Here is a 21,221-nt window from a genome sequence, read left to right on the forward strand (position 1 = left end):
CATTTAAAATAAACATATAGTCATAGGGATGCGTAATAAAATGTGAAGAATTTTAGAAAAATAAATAAATTTAGAAAATGATGGTTTTTAGTTATATTATATAAGGTCGTGGATAGGGAATGAGATGTGACCATTCCCATTGGCATGTATTTGTTCGTCGGTCGGCGAATAGATAATTAAAGAAAATGAACTCTTATTATGAAGCCAACCAGGTTGGTGAACCGACTCAGATCACAAAAAAAATGCTTTTTCTAGTCTTTTTTTTTTAACGTTGATGCACCTAGTAATTTTGTAATTTTGCTTGTCTGAATATATATATATATATATATATTCTTAACTTAATATTAACCAATTTCAGAAAAATAAAGAAAATATATCAAATTCATAATTTTATCTTCTCAGTTCGTAGTTTATAATTTTGACATACTTTCAAACCTATTTCTATTCTCTTTCAATTCGAATACATTACCATAAATCATTTGTATCCAAATTTTTATTTTTATTCTTCTTATATTTTCAATAGAAATAACAAGTTATATATGTAGTTAAAATAGCATCTAGTGGTATTTATAGGGTTTTTTTATAATTATTTAACTAGATAAATTTTAAATGATTTTTTTTTTCTTTTACGATGACACTAAAATTCTATTGTTATTTAAGTTTTAACTAATTTTACAAATCTTTGAAAATTATTCATAAAAATTTAAAATACAATTTCGTGGGGCCTGTTAAATATTTCATTTGGGCTAAAGAGGGATGTGGATTGAGACATGAGGAGACCAGCCCAGAAAAACAATTTTGACACCCTGCTTAGTGCCAACCCCGCGTAGTTCTATAAACTAGAGGTTACCCTCGGCGCGTTGCGTCGATCGAAAGGTTTATACACACATAAAACATAATACATTATAGTAACTTTACCACCACACCATCTTACTTTTTACATTGTTTAATTTAGTATGAAATCTATAAATAAAAAAATCTATTTCTATTAAAAAAACACCAAAACAAAACAAAACAAAAAAACACCAAAACTGGCTAAATGGAGAGTCGAACTCTAGTCTACATCTTACAACAACAAAGCAATACCACCACACCAACTCCAATTTTTTTTACCATTGTTAGTTTCAATTCTATAACTACAAAAACAGATTTGAAAATATTTCAAAAAAAAAAAAACTTAGTAGTTGTCATATGACAGCCACTGATTGAACCTATATTGATTTTACTGTAGCTTTAGGTTTGGCTTTATATATACGAGAATGACAATTTGGATGTCATTTTGAACTCATTCATGCCGTGGGATGGGCACATTGATTCTTTTACCCCCACCGAATCCACCGAGTGCATGACGTGCACGGGTTGGAGCAACAAGAATGACAAGTTGGATGAGCCCATTGATTCTTTGATCCCCACCAACTCCACCGAGTGCATGGCATGCACGGATTGAAGCAACAAGAATGACAATTTGTATATTTTGAACTCGTTCATGTCGTGGGATGAGCACATTGATTCTTCCACCCCACCAACTCCACCGAGTGCATGGCGCGCATGGATTGCAGCTACAACTCCTACAAGAATGACAATTTGGATGACATTTTAAACCCGTTCATGTCGTAGGATGAGCTCATAAACTCCACCGAGTGGTTGCTCTGATAATGATAACAAATGAAAAGTTTTTAGAATTGTACACCAGCATAATGAGATACATGAAATATACATGAAATAATAATTATATTTAAAACACTTACGTTTTATATTATCAAAGATCTTAGTTATACCATCAACATTTAATTTATTGAACTACACCACAAGAACCTCCTCCGTATGTAGGGATGGCAAAAAAGCCCGAGCCCGATGGGTATACCCGAAACCCAATGGGTATGGGACTAGGATTTAAAATTTTTTGCGGGTACGATCCGGGTATGGGATTAGATGATACCCGGCCCGATTACCCGAAAACACATACCCGTTTACCCGAACCATATACCCGAATACTACAAGAAATCGGGGTGTTTACCCACACATAATTTACCTACACTAATATATGTGTGGGTAAATACCTACACATGTTTATATATGTGTGGATAATGAATGATGATAAATTTTGATAACGACTGACACATAATATGTGTTTGTAACACGATTTAGCCACACTTGGTATTGATGGGAAAATTTCTCCCCAAAATTGACAATTATTTAAATGTCAAATTAGCTACACATGTTGCTAACTTTCGTTATGTGTAGGTAATTAGCTATACATATGTTAAAAAACTAATATATGTGTGGGTAATTAATTGTTTATGTTTTACCAACGCATAATATTTGTAAGTATATATGTAGATAAAATAAGAAAATAAAATTATATTTTATTGTTTAAATGACGTGGAAAAATGTATACCTACACAACTTATAAATGTGCAATATGTGTAGATATTGGAACATATAAATTAATTAAATTAATTTTTTTTATTTTTTAAAAATGACATGGCAAAATAAAAACCCACACATATTATAAATATACAATACGTGTAGATACTGAAACATATAAATTAAGCAAATTAAATTGTGTTTTATTTTTTTATAATACATGGGAAAATAAATATTTGCACATATTAAAAAACGTACAATTTGTGTAGATAAATGAAGTAAATAACTAAATAAATGAATACACATGTATAAAAATGTACATGTGTATTGTAAATATCGGATACGTTATAAGAAATGCGATTATTAGAAATATTATTGGACAATTAACTGGTTGTAAGGGTTATTATTGATTAATTATGGTACTTGATTGTCAATTAGTTTATTGATGGTCATTTAAGGTCACTGGTTCGAGTTATGGTCAATTAAGAGTCAATGATGACCAATTAAGGGTAACTACTACAAATTATGATCATTTTATATCGGTTTGGCTCATTAATGGTTAAATATAGTTAGCTCAGGCTATTATTAGTCAACTACAGTTAGTAAGGGTTATTATTGATCATTGTAAATTAGAGTCGATAATTGTAAACTAAAGCTACTTATTGTCAATTAGAATCATTTATGGTCTATTATTGTTTTTTTAATAAAACAGATTCCTTATATTTGGGTTAGAGTTCATGATGATCATATAGAGTTGTTGTTTTGGGTTACTATAATTTAATTAGATATTAATGGTCAAGTACAGTCAATTATGTACGAGTGTAATTAATTGGGGCCATAAGGTATTTGACTTATGAGTTTTGGATTATATCAAAACGTAGGTAGAAAATAGTACGTCTCACTGATATATGTAAAATTTAATAAAACATTACGTCAAGAAAAAATAAAAGTACATTATATTTGACACGGGTTGATTTCAGATGAAGTTTATTTAAAAATATATTATATTCAAAGTGTTATAAAATATGATATTTTAATAGTTATGAGTTTAAAAATAATAAAAGAAAACCATTCCTATATTTCCTGATTCCCCCACTGATCCCTCAAAATATTTTCCATTTTTACTCTTTCCCTTCTTAATCTTATATTAATCCTAAATTGACGTCCTCTCCCCTCAAATTCCTCAATCGCCTTCTCAAAATCCCTAATCTAAATGTCTTCTTAGGCTGTTCTCGATCTATCGGTTTATACCACCTCGCCATTAAACGACCAACCTTGTTACTTGAGCCATTGGCCACGTATCGCTGTCTGATGTTGCTTTGCTGCTTACTCGTGTTTGTGATGAAGGTACTAATCTAACTATATGATATTTCATTTGCATACAAAAACACTCCCAAGGCTATGATTGGTGCATTGTTTAGGGCTAATGTTTTATATTGTGTTGTTTATACTTGAAAGGTTAGAAGACGCACACAAACTACTCGATGAAATGCTTCAACCAAATTGAAGAGGTATGTACCCGCCTCAACACCGAGCAAGGTGGGTCAACCCACAAGATATAGACAAGAAGCTTGAAATCAAGACATTATGAAGGCACAAAGCCAAAACCTACGCGCATGGCGCATATCACAATGCTCATGCATCACATGCTCAGGCATCATATGCCCAGGCACCACACATGCTCAGGCATCATATGCCCAGGCACCACACATTCTCAGGCATCATATGCCCAGGCACACATATGCTCGCGCATCACATATGCTCACGCATATCACATATGCGCGTGGCGCATCAGCGCGCGGCGCATATCACATCTGCGCATGAAACATCTGCGCGTGAGAATAAAAGAGAAGACCTCGCGCATCCTCAGGATTGGCGCATATCACACATGCACATAATCAACCTCGTCCTTATCCAAATCAGGATTAGGGCAACCTTGATTGTGCACGTCAGACAACTTTCCAGAAGGTATCTTTTTAAGGAATAAGAATATGCTGATGTTGACAGCTGCCAAATGAAAGGTGGACAACTCAGCATAAACCATGTGCTACCACGTGATTACAACCAATGAAAAAGCACCAGGTGTCCCCAAGGACACGTGGCGCCAAGCAATTGGAGGAGGCCAACAAAACCCTAATTGGGTCTGAGCCCAATCAGTGGAAACCCTAGCACTATAAATACAGCATCAACTCCACAAGGAAGGATAATCAAATATCACACTGAAACAGATAATTACAGAGTATTCAGCTATTAAGCAATACTCTTCAGATTTCCTTACTCACACATTATTATCTTCTCCCACAAATACTTATTCTCACACCGGAGGGTTACCCCAAAGAGGACCCCTCTGTCCCTTTCTGAGGGGTAAGTTGACGGTGCTGTTCATTTTGTAGGTGGAAGAACATAGATCCAAGAGAAACCATCGGTGAAATAGCATAATCACACCCGAGGAAAGTAGATCGTCTACCAGTGAGTCGATCCACGCTTCTTCATTGGCGTCATCCACTGTTACAACGGCAACAAGATCTCATCAGATCTCTGTAAAAAACCAATTTTCACCATGGTTTCTGGCGTTCGTAACGTTGATCAAGTTCTGGAGGATATTGAACGTGAGGATGTTAATGAGGGACAACAGTTTCTGAGGGCGCCGCGTGATAATACGCGCGCCACCAGTAACCGTCCTTTCATCACAACTCCTCATGGCCAGACTGAAACTCCTCCAGACGATCTTACGTTACAAAATCTTGCCGGCGCAAAACAAAAAGGACCAATGGGTCCAGAAGATGAAACTAATGACCCCAAAGAATGGCTCATAAACGAGCAACGGCGCCTAATGGACAAGTATAATGAGATGGTCAAACAGAAAAAGTTAGCCGACTTAACACAAAGGCAAGCGCTTGACAAGCAAAACGTCCATGGAACAAAAAGGGCGCGCGCGCCGGAAGATGGTCATTCCATTCACACTGCACACACTGAGTTCAGTGATGAAGAAGTGCACAGCATGAGGAAGACGCGAGATACTCATGCAGGAGGCTCACAGCTCCGCGCGGCTGTGAACATGGCGCCTGGAGCCAGAGCCAATCTGGATCTGCACATGCCGTACAGCCCACCAGTTAGAGGGCAAGTGGACGTAACCACACCGTATAGACCAGCCATCTTGGTGAAACATTCAAAGTTCACTGCGCGCATCGCGCAGGCTCCCATCCAGCACAAAACCAAGATGCCAAGTGGTTTGGGTAAATATGACGGCACAACAGATCCAGACGATTTCTTGCAAGGTTTTTACAACACGGGAAACCTAGAGAGCTGGACGATGCCAACATGGTGTCACATGTTTGCTCGTTGCCTCACGGGCGCGGCGCGTGTCTGGTTCGAGAGCCTGCCGACTGGGCAAATTGATGGGTTCGAGGAACTATTGGAAAAGTTCCAAGCCCACTTCGTACAGCAGCTCAGACACACGCGCGACCCTGATGACATCATGCACTGCGTGCGCAGGAATGATGAAATGATTGAAGACTGCATCACTCGTTTCAATCAGGAGTCTCTGGCAATCGGAGGTATAACTGAGCAACTCCTGCGCGTAGCCTTTATACAAGGCGCGCGCAGTGATCAACTACGCCGAGCTCTCGTAAGCAGAGATGGCATGCCCACCACGTGGGCCAAGTTAATGGAAGCATCGCGAGTTTTCGCGAGGAATGAAAAACAAATTGCCCAAGATAGGGCAAGAGAAAGAGCGCATCAAGCTGAGTCACCGCGCAGCAAAGAAAAGAGGGGCAAGCAGAACTCTGTATGGTCCAGGTTGCAACCAACCAGTTTTTCTTCCGCAGAAAAGCAGGCGCAACCAAGCTCACCCCAGCCCCAAAAAGATGTTCGTAATCGCGGGGAGGGTGACAAGAGGGAAGGCGGCAGAGATCCTAACAGACCTCTGCCAAGAATATGGACTCCCCTCACTAAAATGCCTTCACAGGTGTTAAACACTGAGAATGTCCAATTCAAAAGCCCCAAGCCACTACACTACAAGGGACCATCAGACAGTGGCAAGTACTGTGAATTTCACAAGTCCACAGGGCACAACACTGATGCATGCCACCACTTGAAGGATGCAATTGAAAAGGACGTGAAATCAGGCAAGCTGGCTCACCTGGTGAAAAACTCAAGACCAGACGATGAACAATCAGGAGCCTCAGCCAGCAAAAAGTACAAAAGAATCTGTGTAGCCGAGGGAGGAAGGCAAGGGCAGACATCAAGAAAGAGAAGCGCGCAAATCCAAGGAGATTGGCTCGAGCAGCAAGTCATTTTCCCAAGAATCAGGGGAGGCCCTTCCATCAGCAGTCCTCTTGTTATCACTACACACATTGCTCATTACGAAGTGTCAAAAGTCCTGGTGGACACTGGCAGCGAATCAGACATCATGTATGAGCAATGTTTCAGAAAACTGGATCCGGCAGACCAAGCGAGGCTTGAAATTGTGAATGCACCAATCTCTGGTGTTTCAAATGAAATCATTCATCCCCTAGGTCAAATACAATTTGAGCTAACTATGGGGGATGAGAAACACAAGCGAGCCGAAGTTGTTAACTTCTTGGTCTTGCCCACCACTTCTTGCCACAATATGATCTTGGGTAGGGGAACGATTGCCCAATTCAACGCCATACCGTCGCCAGCGCACGGCGCGTTGGGGTTCCCAACACCAACGGGTGTAACTTTTGTATACAGAGATCATTTGTGCGCAGTGACAAGTACTCCGCGGGAGGGGAGAATGAAACTTCCAATGGCAGACAACGCGCTAGAGGAATGGATTCTCAACCCAAAATTCCCGGAGCAGAAGATCACAATTGGCGCAACGATATCAGACGACACGAGGTTGAGAATGAAAAGATTGCTCACAGCATATATGTCGGTCTTCGCATGGCAACACTCTGATATGACTGGGGTTCCGCGAGACCTGGCGCAACATTCTCTCAACACCTTCAAGTCTGTAGAGCCAATTGCTCAAAAGAAGAGAGTCATGGGGGATGAGAAAGCGAGGGCCATGAATGAGCAGGTTGAGGATTTACTGCGCGCAAACATCATCCACCCGATACGATACCAGACGTGGGTAGCCAATCCTGTGATGGTAAAGAAAAGTAACGGGTCGTGGAGGATGTGCATTGACTTCAAAGACCTCAACAAAGCGTGCCCAAAAGATTGTTACCCCCTCCCAAACATCGACGCAAAGGTGGACTCCGTGGCGCCATTCAAGCTAAAATGTTTCCTGGATGCCTACAAAGGCTATCACCAGATTCCAATGGCACCAAAAGATGAGGACAAGACCGCATTTAGAACCGACAAGGGTGTTTTTTGCTACACAAAAATGCCCTTTGGTTTGAAGAATGCGGGCGCCACCTACCAAAGACTTATAGATGCCGTTTTCAGCGAGCAAATCGGAAGAAACCTAGAAGTCTATGTGGACGATTTGGTGATCAAGAGCAGGGAGGAAAAGCAAATGCTCAAAGACATCGAAGAAACCCTTGGGCGCCTAAAGGAAGTTAACATGAAGCTCAATCCGAGCAAATGTACTTTCGGCGTACTAGAGGGAAAATTTCTAGGTGTAATGGTCACCAAGGATGGTTTCAAGGTGAACCCTGAGAAGGTGGAGGCCATCCTTGACATGCCCTCGCCATCCACCATGAAAGAGGTACAGAAGCTGAATGGTAGATTGGTTTCAATCAACAGGTTCCTAGCGAAACATGCAAGCAAATCTACCCCATTTGTCAACACATTGAGGAATTGCTTAAAGAAAAGCCAATTCAAATGGACTCCTGAGGCCGAGCAAGCTTTCAGGGAGATAAAAGAATGTTTGATAAATCTGCCCGCGCTCACAGCTCCACTTCCTGGTGAAACTTTGACATTATACCTATCAGCAGGAGAGCGCGCCATCGGCGCAGTATTATTGGTGGATCGCAAGGGAATCCAAACGCCAATATACTATGTGAGTCGGGTGCTGACAGATCCTGAGACGCGCTACTCCATCATGGAAAAGTTAGTTTTATCACTAACACACGCGTCGCGCAAGATTCATAGATATTTCAATGGTCATCCCATTGAAGTTCTGACTGGTTACAACATCCAGCAAGTTTTGCGGCGCCCCGCGCTCTCAGGAAGGCTGACAAAGTGGGCGCTGGAATTAGGCGAGCACACAATCGCCTATAAGCCCCGTCCAGCAATAAAGGGACAAGTCTTGGCTGATTTCATTGCCGAGGTCCCCGAAGGAAAAATTGAAGAGGCTCAGCGCGAGGTAGATCCTCCGCGAGCCAATGACGAAGAAAATGTGTGGAGATTGTTCACTGACGGAGCTTCAAACAACGAAGGGTCCGGCGCAGGACTAAAACTGGTGGATCCAGATAATCATGAATATACTTACGCCATCAGGTTGGACTTCAAAAGCACCAACAATGAGGCTGAGTATGAAGCCCTGCTGGCTGGCCTGCGCATCGCGCAAAAATTCAGAGTTAAAAAGCTAGAGGCCCATGTTGATTCATACTTGGTAGCAGCACAGGTCAATGGCCTTTATGATGCCAAGGAGAACACCATGCCTCTATATCTAGAGCAGGCGAAAAAGCTCATCGAGCAATTTGACTGCTTCAGAATCGTTCATATTCCGTGCAGTGAAAACAAATCTGCAGACGCGCTGAGTAAGATGGCATCAACCAGTTTTGATCACTTTGGCAAAGATGTCAGGGTGGAAGTAATGAGCAACCCGTCGGTCGTAGCGAAGTCTGTCCTGGTAACTCATACAACCCCTTCATCATGGATAACTCCAATAATGGAATTCTTGAAGGAGGGAAATGTACCAGATGATCGCGCGCAAGCGAGGAAGATAAGACACAAGGCGCAGAACTATGAACTGCTTGATGGTACATTATATCGACGCTCTTATCTTGGGCCGCTCATGAAATGCCTAGATGCTGAGGAAGCAAGCTATGTGATCAGAGAGATACATGAAGGAATCTGTGGAATACATGCTGGCCCGCGCATGGTGGTTGCGAAGGCAATGAGCGAGGTTACTATTGGCCTGGCATGTACTTGGACGCTCTAAAAGAGATCCAAAAATGCAAAGCATGTCAGAGCTATGCGCCAAACACCATGCGGCCAAAGAACAACTTGATTCCGGTGACCTCCGCATGGCCTTTCCACAAATAGGCAATCGACATTGTGGGTCCCCTACCGCAAGCGCCAAGGCGAATAAAATTTTTGGTAGTGGCAGTAGACTATTTTACAAAATGGGTCGAGGCCAAGCCACTAGCAAAAATCACAGCCGAAGCGATGAAGCAGTTTATCTGGAGCCACATCATATGCCGTTTTGGCTTGCCCATGGAAATTGTGAGCGATAATGGCAAGCAATTCACAGACAAGAAGATATCCAGCTGGCTCAAGGAATTGCGCATCAACCAAATCTTCACTTCGGTATATCACCCTCAGGGGAATGGCCAAGTGGAGCGCGCGAATCAAAGCTTGTTAAATGGGCTGAAGAAAAGGTTGGAGGGAGAATCCCATTCGTGGGTTGAAGAGCTACCTAATGTCCTGTGGGCACACAGGACATTAAGCAAAACCAGCAATGGCGAATCCCCGTTCAGCCTAACCTATGGAACAGAGGCAATGATTCCAGCAGAAATTGGATGCCCATCCCATAGAGTGCTCATGATGAACAAGACTGATAACGAGCGCGAAAGGAGGTTGGATCTCAACTTACTTGAAGGGCGCAGAGAGGCGGCTATCATCAGTGAAGCCAAGTACAAGAAAAAGCTGGAAAAATATTACAACCAGCGCGTGAAAGAATGCCACTTCAAGAAAAATGAATTTGTCCTTCGAAACAATGAAGCTAGCCGCGCGATACCCCCGGGAAAAATGTCCCCCAATTGGGAGGGACCTTATCAAATCTCAGAAGAATTGGGGAAAGGCGCATATGCTTTAAAAGATTTGAATGGAAAGAAGATCCCGCGCGCATGGAACGCGGCACAGCTTAGAAAATGTTTCATGTAAATGTAAAGTTTGTAATCAAGGCTTTTTAAGCCATTATGAATAATGATACGCGCTATCTTCTATTAATGTGGATTCTATTACCTAATGCATACATGTTTCACACTTCCCTTTATTAGTTTTGAGCAATATGACAACATTGTATTGACATCAAAACGAAATAAAACGAGGTAAAACATACATGCGCGAGCTTCAAGCTCAAACGCGTTAAGGAGTCTTAACTCTAAAGCGTCAGGGTCTTAGCCCAATTCTATTACCGTTCGCATACATGTTTCACACTTCCCTTTATTAATTTTGAGCAATATGATAACATTGTATTGACATCAAAACAAAATAAAACGAAGTAAAACATACATGCGCAAACGCGTTAAAGAGTCTTAACTCTAAAACGTCAGGGCCTTAGCCCAATAATGTGAGCCTTAGCTCAAATCACTCACAACATCCATCCTACATACTGCGCAACCTGACCATAAAACACCTAAACACAACTAAGGCAAAGCAAATGCCAAAACATAGTTGTTAAGGTCTCAGGTTGGGGTCGCGCAGAAAACTGTAATGGATATCTGAGAAACACATATTGACACGTAAAGGCTAAAAAACTCATAATTCCATAAACGCGCGATAACGTCGCGCAAAAAAGGAATAATGAAAGCGCCAAGACACGTGTCAACATAATCAAGATATGGCAAAATCACTTACAATATGACAAGGGTTAAGTATAATAAATTCCTTACAACCTTGTTATTATTCCAACGTGCAAGCATATCTTATATAAAGAGATGAATGGGAATGCGCAAAATGCGAAGAAGGGAAAAACAAAATTTCATTCCAAAGCATTGAAATTTACAAGTTTACAAGATGAGATACAAACTACAAAAAAAAAAAAAAAAAAAAATGAAGGGCTTCTCAAGTCTCCACGTTGACATCAGCCTCTTCATCATCCTCATCATCGCCCTCAGCATCTGGCGCAGCCTGCTCCTCATCATCTCCAAACTGACCATAGTCAAGTTGTTCATCTTGAATGGAGTCTTCTAGCACAACAGTGTCAGGAGCGGATCCTTTGGCCACGCCAGAGCCGCTAGCAACGCCAGCATTCGCCGCGCCATCATCGCCGCCGCCAGCCCCTTCGCACTCGTCAAGTAATTTCTTTAGCGCGGCGAGATCGGGCTGGTCAGCAAGCGCGGATATCTGCAAATCATAAGCAAAAATATGAGTACAAAAAGACTTAGAAAATAAGTCAAGGTAATCTCATTAAGGTTAAAATACCCGTGCAAGGATGGGAATGGGAGTATTCATATACTTCTCCCCCATCGCGGCCATCTCCGCGCAGGCAGCGTCGCTCTGATAAGGGTACTCGGATGGGTTCTTCTTCAACATACCATATTCATAACCATCCGTGAACCCTTCAGCTCGGCCTACCAAGCGCGCGGCAGCGTTGCAATCCATCACCAGGGCCTGAAACTCGTATGAGTATTTCATCGCGTAAGCGCAACGAGTCATGCCCTGTGAGATCAGCCATTGGCGATCCTGCGCGAGGCCAGCAACAGACGTCTCGAGGGCAGGAACCTGAGAGTTTAATAACTCAACAGTTTCCTTAGTCTTTTTTAGCTCCTCTTTGTCGGACGCTGCTGCCGCCAAGATTTCTTCTTTTTCCGCCCGCGCAGCATCAAGTGCTTCCTGGCTAGACGCTGCCGTCGCCAGGGCTTCATCTTTATCGGCCTGCGCGGCCGCCAGCTCCTTCTTCAGGCGCGCAACCTCACTCTCCAGCGATGATTTTTCAGTAATAGACTGGACAAGAGCTTGGTCACGCGCCTCCGCCTCCAGCTCCAAGTCGCGCGCTCTGCGCGCGTACTTGGCAGCGTCCGCCTCCGCCGCCTGCAGCTTCTCCCGCGCAGCCTGAAGCTCATGCCCGCGCTTCACGAAGGCGCTGTTGGCACTTGCTCGGTTCTCACTGAGCTCTGCTTGGAGCTTCTCAGCTCTCTCGCGAGCATCAGAAAGATGCCAAGCAGACACCTTAGCCTCTTGCTTGGCTTCCGCAAGAGCATCACGTACTTTTACGTAATCAGAGCGAAGCTCTTGGGAGGCAACAAAGAAGGCCGACCCAGCAAACATATGATCGTTGAGCAGGTCATCGCGAGCGCGGTCCTCCTGGAACCTCCTTTCAGATGGAGGCACAGCATGAGCCCAGAATTCGGCACACACACCCATGGACTGAAAGGTGCTGTCTTCAGTTATATTCCATCTCGGGCGGTAAATGTGATCGGTTTCCTGCAAAAACAAAGTGATTATCTAAGTCATCAAAACATTAAGATGGAAGTCCGCGCAGCGGAGCAACAAAGAACCTATACCTGCGGGGATGAAGCAGAAAAGTCAGCGCCAGCCCCACGAGAAGGCTCCGCCGCGAAACCCCGTGGCGCTGCAGGGCTGGCGCGGGCGCCATCGGAGTCTTCAGCATGAACCTCCTCATACTCCTCTGAAATAGGCCTCTTCTCCTGCGACCTAGAATCAAAATCGGTCTCGCGAGGAGGGCTGTGCGCAGGAGGAGGTGAGGGAGGTCTCGGCGCCGCCAGGTCGGCGCGCAAAACGGCCTCCTGCTCCTTAGTAATCCCAATGAGGGGAGATTCGTCGCTTGCAGGAGCAGGAGCAGAGCCAGCGGCGCTGGCGCCAGCGCCAGGAGTGCCGCCAGAAGCTTGTACGCCAGCTACGGCTTCTATGAAAAAATCAACAACAACAAATGGTTCGTGACTTGATCTAAAAGAAAGTCAGAAAAAAAAAGAGCGCAATACGTACCTTGGCGCAACTCCGTTCGCGAAGCAAACATCGCCATGAAGTCCATTCTACCCTTCTTTGAGGGTAAAACAGGGGACTTCGAAGCGACCTCCGGCGCAGCCACGGCATCTTGTTGCGCGGTCGCCGGCTCTACAAACATTTGAGTGAGCAAAGATTCATTAGTAATTCTATCAGAATCGCGCTCATAGAACCATAAAAGATAAGGAAAGAATACCTGTCGAGGGCGCAACACCGCTTCCCTTTTCCGCCGCGGGAAGGGAGGAGGTAGCGCCACCATACCTCAAGTGGACAGGAGGTCTGCCCACTTTTTGAGGCAGGGAAGACAAGGAAACCTTGGTGGTAAACCCCTGGGTTTTCCCAAATCCCCCCGCCTGAGTAGGAGGATCCTGAACAACAGGGGCAACATCTTTTTTCTGTTTCTTACTGGCCCCTGCGCCAGTTTTCCCCTTAGCTTTACGCTTTAGTTGGGGCGCCTCCTCCTCCTCTTCCGCGAGCTCCAGCTCGTAATTTTCGAGCGCATCTACAACACACACAACAGAAGTGTTAGCAAAATTTGGTATTATAAGGGAAAATGCATAACTACAAAGGCGTACCAGGCGCATCGCTGTCGAAGACAAATCCCAGATCAACAGGGATGAACATGTCATCAAAGCGATCAGGGAAACCAACCTCCCCAGCGCCGAGCGCGACGGAGCCACCCTCCATATGCTCATCATATGCGGCGTGGATATACTCCTTGGTGACTGCACAAAACAAGTCAAATGATATCAGCAAAAAAGGAATTATATTCGCGCAAAAGTAAAGCAATGAGAATAACTTACATAACCCGTCGACTTGGATAACGGGCTCAAGCGCGCTGTCCGCCCACCTCTTGCTCATACCAACCCCCACCAGCGCCTCATCACAAATGTTCTTGGCAGGGGATGGTTCAGCGGTCAGCTTATTAACCCAGGCGCCAGTTGGGTTCTTGAGGACACCCACATCCGCAGGCGCAGATGTGATCGCGCGCATGGTCATGCGGATGGGTATCACACCAGCCCTTATATAAAAAAACCTCTCAGACCAGTCATGAAGGCTCTTGAATGACACAGTGGAGCACTTCACCTTCTGACTGCGAGGAATAAAAGAGAACCAAGAGTCATGGATCTTGGGCTTATAAAAGAATTGAAAGCGCCGAGGGGTGGGCTCCTCGCGCTGGGATTTGCAAATGAACTCAAAGTGAGTCATGCGCACAAGTCCAAACGGATGGACTTGGGATATATGAATCCCATAGAACTTAAGCAGTGCACCCACAAACCTTGTCATCGGGAGACGAAGGTTGCAGTGGGTGAAAAAATGGCTATATAGGGATATATAGCCGGCAGGCGGGTCCGCCGCCGTTTGCCCGGACCCAGGCAACATGCAGCCAAACAGGGGGGGAAAACCCTGAGAGGCGATGAGGCTGTCAAGATCCGCCTGCCTCAATTTGCAGGGGATTTCATTCCACCTCTTCACGGCCTTGGCCCTCCCTACCTCCTCCGATGAGCCCTCAGCAGCCTTCTTCCCCTTGCCGGTCTTCTTCAATGTAGACATTACTAACGATTTTCTACGGCAATGGATGGGGGAGATTGTGTTGTCTGAACTATCAGACATACAATTGTAAAATCGAACAGGGGAAACTTCTGAAGAACAGATATTTGGAACCTGAACAAAGGTAATCGGAAGACAAAGACAGAAAGAAAGACCTCTGAATGATAAACAAGAAGATGAAGGATAAAAAAAAAACTCTAAGGGCTGGCTTTTATAGGCCCAGGAGAGAGAAATATGGGTGCTGATCGGACTTCACGCGCCCCCACTCGCAGGTGTAAGCCAACGCGAGCGCGACACGGGTCCCTGACACTGTGTGAGGGGACACGAAAAGAAACTTTACAGCTGCTGCCAGAGTTCACGCGCCACCACTCGCAGGAACGGACCAACGCGAGCGCGACATGTGTCCCTGACAGCATGTGAGGGGACACGAAAGGCAACTGTAGCACCTCGAGCACACGAAAGGTCTGACACGTCTCCATCACGTACATAGACGATTCGTTTTCAACCAAAAGGATAGAATTTCGCGCAACAATGAACAATAACAACAAAAAGACAAACCCCTACTAAAACAACAAACTGTTAAGTCTAATATCTATCTTGCCTCGCGCGCGCGAGACAAGACACACATTAGACTGGGGGGGCTTGAAGAGGTATGTACCCGCCTCAACACCGAGCAAGGCGGGTCAACCCACAAGATATAGACAAGAAGCTTGAAATCAAGACATTATGAAGGCACAAAGCCAAAACCTACGCGCATGGCGCATATCACATATGCTCATGCATCACATGCTCAGGCATCATATGCCCAGGCACCACACATGCTCAGGCATCATATGCCCAGGCACCACACATGCTCAGGCATCATATGCCCAGGCACACATATGCTCGCGCATCACATATGCTCACGCATATCACATATGCGCGTGGCGCATCAGCGCGCGGCGCATATCACATCTGCGCATGAAACATCTGCGCGTGAGAATAAAAGAGAAGACCTCGCGCATCCTCAGGATTGGCGCATATCACACATGCACATAATCAACCTCGTCCTTATCCAAATCAGGATTAGGGCAACCTTGATTGTGCACGTCAGACAACCTTCCAGAAGGTATCTTTTTAAGGAATAAGAATATGCTGATATTGACAGCTGCCAAATGAAAGGTGGACAACTCAGCATAAACCATGTGCTACCACGTGATTACAACCAATGAAAAAGCACCAGGTGTCCCCAAGGACACGTGGCGCCAAGCAATTGGAGGAGGCCAACAAAACCCTAATTGGGTCTGAGCCCAATCAGTGGAAACCCTAGCACTATAAATACAGCATCAACTCCACAAGGAAGGATAATCAAATATCACACTGAAACAGATAATTACAGAGTATTCAGCTATTAAGCAATACTCTTCAGATTTCCTTACTCACACATTATTATCTTCTCCCACAAATACTTATTCTCACACCGGAGGGTTACCCCAAAGAGGACCCCTCTGTCCCTTTCTGAGGGGTAAGTTGACGGTGCTGTTCATTTTGTAGGTGGAAGAACATAGATCCAAGAGAAACCATCGGTGAAATAGCATAATCACACCCGAGGAAAGTAGATCGTCTACCAGTGAGTCGATCCACGCTTCTTCACAAATTTTCAAGATGCAGATTACAGGCTCCTTCATGTGATCTGGAATATCTTTTGGATGTATTTTATTTCTTATACAATCAAAATAGTTTTTTTACATCTCTTAAAATTGTTTTAGATGGTTTAAATATTATAAAAAACATCTTTTGTATGCCATGTTATTATATCATGTCATGAAATTACATCGGTGTGTATAGTAGAATAAACAACGTATATTGATACAACCCCATTTTTTGTTCAACTAAAGAATGGGTGGTAGTTATTGACCAAGTTGGACTAACTATTCGCAATCCCATTGTATAAATATTGGTAACATAATGTGCTTATATTTATTTTAATCAAGTTCACAACTGGTTCTAAATTTTTTTAATATTATATATTAAACAAAGCAAATCCCTAGATCGTGTTGACTTTATCTTCATAATTTCCCGCATATTTTTTGAATGCTGGTTAAATACAGATTCCAAGGATTTAAATGAACAAATAACCCTTGTTGGGTTGAATGTTCTCTTTCTGTTTCATAACCTTTTATGTTGGGTAAACTAAAATATAATCTATGTTTCACTAGTTGGCCTAGTATAGAATTCCATGTCACCATTAGGTGAACATTTATTAGCTCTTTTGAATGTATTTAGTGTGATATAGTTCTTAAATCAGTTTAGTGGGTCTTTGAATTGGTGGACTTAACCAATGAAATTTTATATTTGAGCTTGATCAATTTACTTGTGAACAGTGATGTTACCAAACATGTGGAAGTTGAGAAAACCAGTTGGAAATGAGCAAAGAGATTGAAGTGGATTATGAAAAGAAAATTCGGGCTAGAAGCTATGCAAAAAGATATTGACAGCCAATAACAAAACTTGAACGTATGATGTCGAAGATTATGCAACAATTACCAGTTGGAAATTTGAGGTGACATGGATCAATGAGTGAACTTGTTTTATTATTTTCTATAAACTCGTTAGTGACTTATGACTACTTTTTGAATTGTCAGTTATAAGTATTTTAATTTCTATAACTTGTATTTTTGTTTGGGGTTTGAACAATGATGTTTAAACATTTGTAATTTAGAATGATAATTTGGTCATATATGTTTTATATCACTTCTTTATTTGTTTGTATGTATTTGATAATTATTACCAACATATATTGTGATTATTGTTCACGCATAAATATATATTTACCAACACATCTATATTTGTTTCTACGAATATTAAAATCAATACCTATACATTTATCAATTTTACCTACACATAATATTACTTTTACCCACATATTTTTTTGACGCATGTCATGACAGCCATGTTAGCTGCCACGTCATGCGCCGTGTCCTTTGCCACGTCACGTGCCACTTTAGCTGACATCTAAACAAATCAATATGCTTTTAACCACACATATTTGTTAGCTTTAGCAACATATATATATATATATATATATATATGTAGGTATAGTGTACTATCTACCTACACATAACTGACGTGTGGGTGATGATCTATCTCAACAGTCCTAAGACAACACATCACGACACTTAATTTATGTGTAGGTAATGACAACTACCAACTCATAATAGGCTTTTACCCACACATACTACGTGTGGTTAAAGACCCAAATTTTTTGTAGTGGAATTATATACCTGAAAAATTCTTTATATATCATAGGTTATGAAGCATATATATATATATATATAGGGGTTGGATCAAATACAAATGAAATTAACGTGCTAAACGTGAGAATCAAGTAAAGTAATTATATATACAAGTAGAGTAATTATGTAATTACTCTATGATAATTACTCTATGACGTAATTACATAATTACTCTACTTGTATATATAATTACTCTACTTGATTCTCACGTTTAGCACGCTAATTTCATTTGTACGTTAACCTTCCCCTATATATATATAATATTATATAAATTTACAATGCTATTACTTATTTATTGTCACGCTTTTATATATGGAGTGCATTGTATTTAAATTTGTAATAATTGTTGTATGGATAAAATGTATAAAATAATTATAATGATTAAAAAATGTACTTGAAAGTCCCAACGGGTATACCCGATACCCGCGGGTATGCCCGATACCTGACGGGTAATTACCCGACAAATCCCGACGGGTAATGGGCCGGGTATGGGACACGGTTTTACAAACAGGTATGTGCATGGGATTACCAATACCCGGCCCGTTGCCATCCGTATCCGTATGGTGAAAAAACTCGCCCTTCTATCATGTAAGGATAACAATGGGTCGGGTTCAGGTATTCCCAAACCCACATCTGGTTATTAAAGTCTGTCCTAAACCCGTCAGGTAATCGGGTAATTACCGTCGGGTTTCGGGTTTTTCCATTGGGTTTTGGGTTTCCTATCGGGTTTTGATAAAATACCCGTCCGGGTATGCATGGCTCAAAACCCGTTGGTTTCCACCAGATTTTGACAAAATATAGTAATCAATTACAAAGATGGTCACCATAAAGATAAAATATCTTAAATAACTAACATAAACAAGTTTTGACAAATAATATATTTGAAATATAGTATATATATAATATAAAAAGCTATATCGGTACATCGGGTATATAATCGGGTTAATGAGTCTATGTTATTGGGTAATCGGGTCCGGTAATCGGGTATATTAGAAATCCCAAACCCGAGAAAAATTTCAAAACCCGTCCCAAACCCTAATGGACCGGGTATTACCCGTCCCATTTATGTCGGGTTTCTGGTTTTCCCATTAGGTTTGGGTTTCATTGCCATCCCTACTAGTATCATGAAAGCTTAAAGGAAAAAAAATAAAAATAAGATAAAATATTGTTTTCAATTTGAATTTCATTTTCCAAATTTCTTCGTCTGCAAGCAAAATGATCATAATTATCCAGGACACACAAAGAGGTTCATAAAATGAAATCTCAAAATTGTAAACGTTAAGATTACCATATGTGTTAAATTGCGCGTGATACTTTGTGATAATCCTATGAACAAGCATCATGTTATTAACGCTTTCGTGTTCTTCACTACCCTGCATAACGAAGCCGATTACAAGTGAGCCTGCTATATTCGTGAAAAAATTCGAAAGCTTACAATAAAATCAAAACGGATTTCTCTCTCAATAATAACTCCACACAAGATAGCAAGATTACAAGTAATGAAACAAGATCTAAAGAATGATTACCCTAAGATCATGTTTCTTCTCCTCTACCATTTTCAACGAATCGTTACCATTTAGGGTTGTGGACGGTGATAGCGGCGGTTGTGATGCTAATGAATTGTGAAATGGTGAATTAGGTTTACAATTGTGTATAGAGGGTGATGTGATATTTAATAGTGTAGATTGTGGGCTACTAAATAAAATATATCTTTTTTGGGCCTACACAGCAAGTTCACACTAAAATGAATACTAACATATACGAAAAGTTAATAGGCGAGGAAGAGGGGCCCAATCCAATATCACAAGGACCACATTGAAAAATACTTGTAATAAACAACACTACCAATCTAATAATCAAAGTACATAATAATATTCCATTGTATTTTTTGTTAATGCGGCCCCAAAATTTTGAGGCCCAAGTCCTTATTTATTTTATATTTATAACTAATAACTATCAGATGTCATCCACTTTCACCAAGAGTTGTGTGACATTTAAAAAAGTACTATTAATTACATGACCAACCTACATGGAGTTTAGGGGCGGATCTAAAGGGGGGGTTGGAGGGTCCGTTGACCCTCCGACGACTCTCCGACAATCAAAAATGTCACTTGTGAGGTCTAATACTTAATGTTTTTCTTATGGTTTTGACCCTTCAAGTTATTATTAGATGTGTGGTTGAAGTGGAAAAAGAAACAAAAATAACTATGATCTAAAAAAAAAATCAATAAAAGGAGCACGACGACATATGTCATTGTTAGTTTATGAGGAAATGTATGTTTGGCGGGAAGCTTTTAAGAAAAAACTCATACTAAATTAAAAAACTCTGTTTGGTTCAAGCAACTTGACGCTTTTAGGTCATGAGAAAAAGCTTAAAGCTTAAAGCTTCTATTAGTAGCGTTTAGAAATAGCTTCAAGGTTTTGGTATCTTAATTTACTTAAATAACCCTTCAAAATAAAAACATTTACTATTATTATTTTTAGTTATGCCCATTTTAGTAATTTTATATGTTTTATTAAAAGCTCCAACTACTATGCCAAACATCTAATATATTTAAAAGGCTACAGCTACCAGCTATCAGTTTCAAGCCACCAGCCACCAGCTTCCAGTTACATCTAGCAGCTAGTTTTGCCAAAAATACCCGAAGACGAAATGTGAAAGGGGAGAAGGGTATTTAAGGTATTTACCTTAGTTAAAACAAACTGATTTCAAATATTGAAAACTTATTATTCTAACTAGAGGTTACCCTTGGCCGTTGCGCCGAACGAAAGGTTTAAACACACAAAAAAAATACATTACAATAACTGTAACACTACACCGCCTTACTTTTTCATTGCTTGTTTATGAATACAAAAATCTACTTTTATTTTAAAAAAACAAAGAAAAAAACCAAAAAACACTAAAAAAACAGGCAAATAGAGGTTTGATCATGGGTTGTTCATCCTACAACACAACAAAACCACCATAGCAACTTCCATTTTTGTTCCTCAATTAGTTTTTTATCAATAAACTATAAAATATATTTCAATAAATGTTAAAATATATTTCAAAACAAAAGAAAATGTTAAAATAGATTTTGAAGTACAATTTTTTTAAAAAACGCAAAAAGATCGGCCAAAATAGAGGTTTGAACCCGGGACCTTCAAGTTACAACAGCATAACAAAACCATCACAACAACTCCAATATTTGTTACTTGATT

General features: G+C 41.5%; 1 long non-coding RNA gene across 1 annotated transcript; it reads right to left on the reverse strand.

Annotated features, from left to right (window-relative positions):
* Positions 1-728: 728 nt before the first annotated feature.
* On the reverse strand, positions 729-20,354 carry LOC143618632 (uncharacterized). The gene is made up of 3 exons (XR_013151055.1): positions 19,547-20,354; positions 19,309-19,393; positions 729-1,649 (listed from the first exon to the last, which is right to left on the reverse strand). It is a non-coding gene; the product is annotated as an uncharacterized LOC143618632 (long non-coding RNA).
* Positions 20,355-21,221: the final 867 nt, after the last annotated feature.

The sequence above is a fragment of the Bidens hawaiensis genome, unplaced genomic scaffold, assembly GCF_021521415.1.
Source record: "Bidens hawaiensis isolate Kalapana, Puna unplaced genomic scaffold, B.hawaiensis_p1.1 tig00419565_1, whole genome shotgun sequence".
Lineage (NCBI taxonomy): Eukaryota > Viridiplantae > Streptophyta > Magnoliopsida > Asterales > Asteraceae > Bidens > Bidens hawaiensis.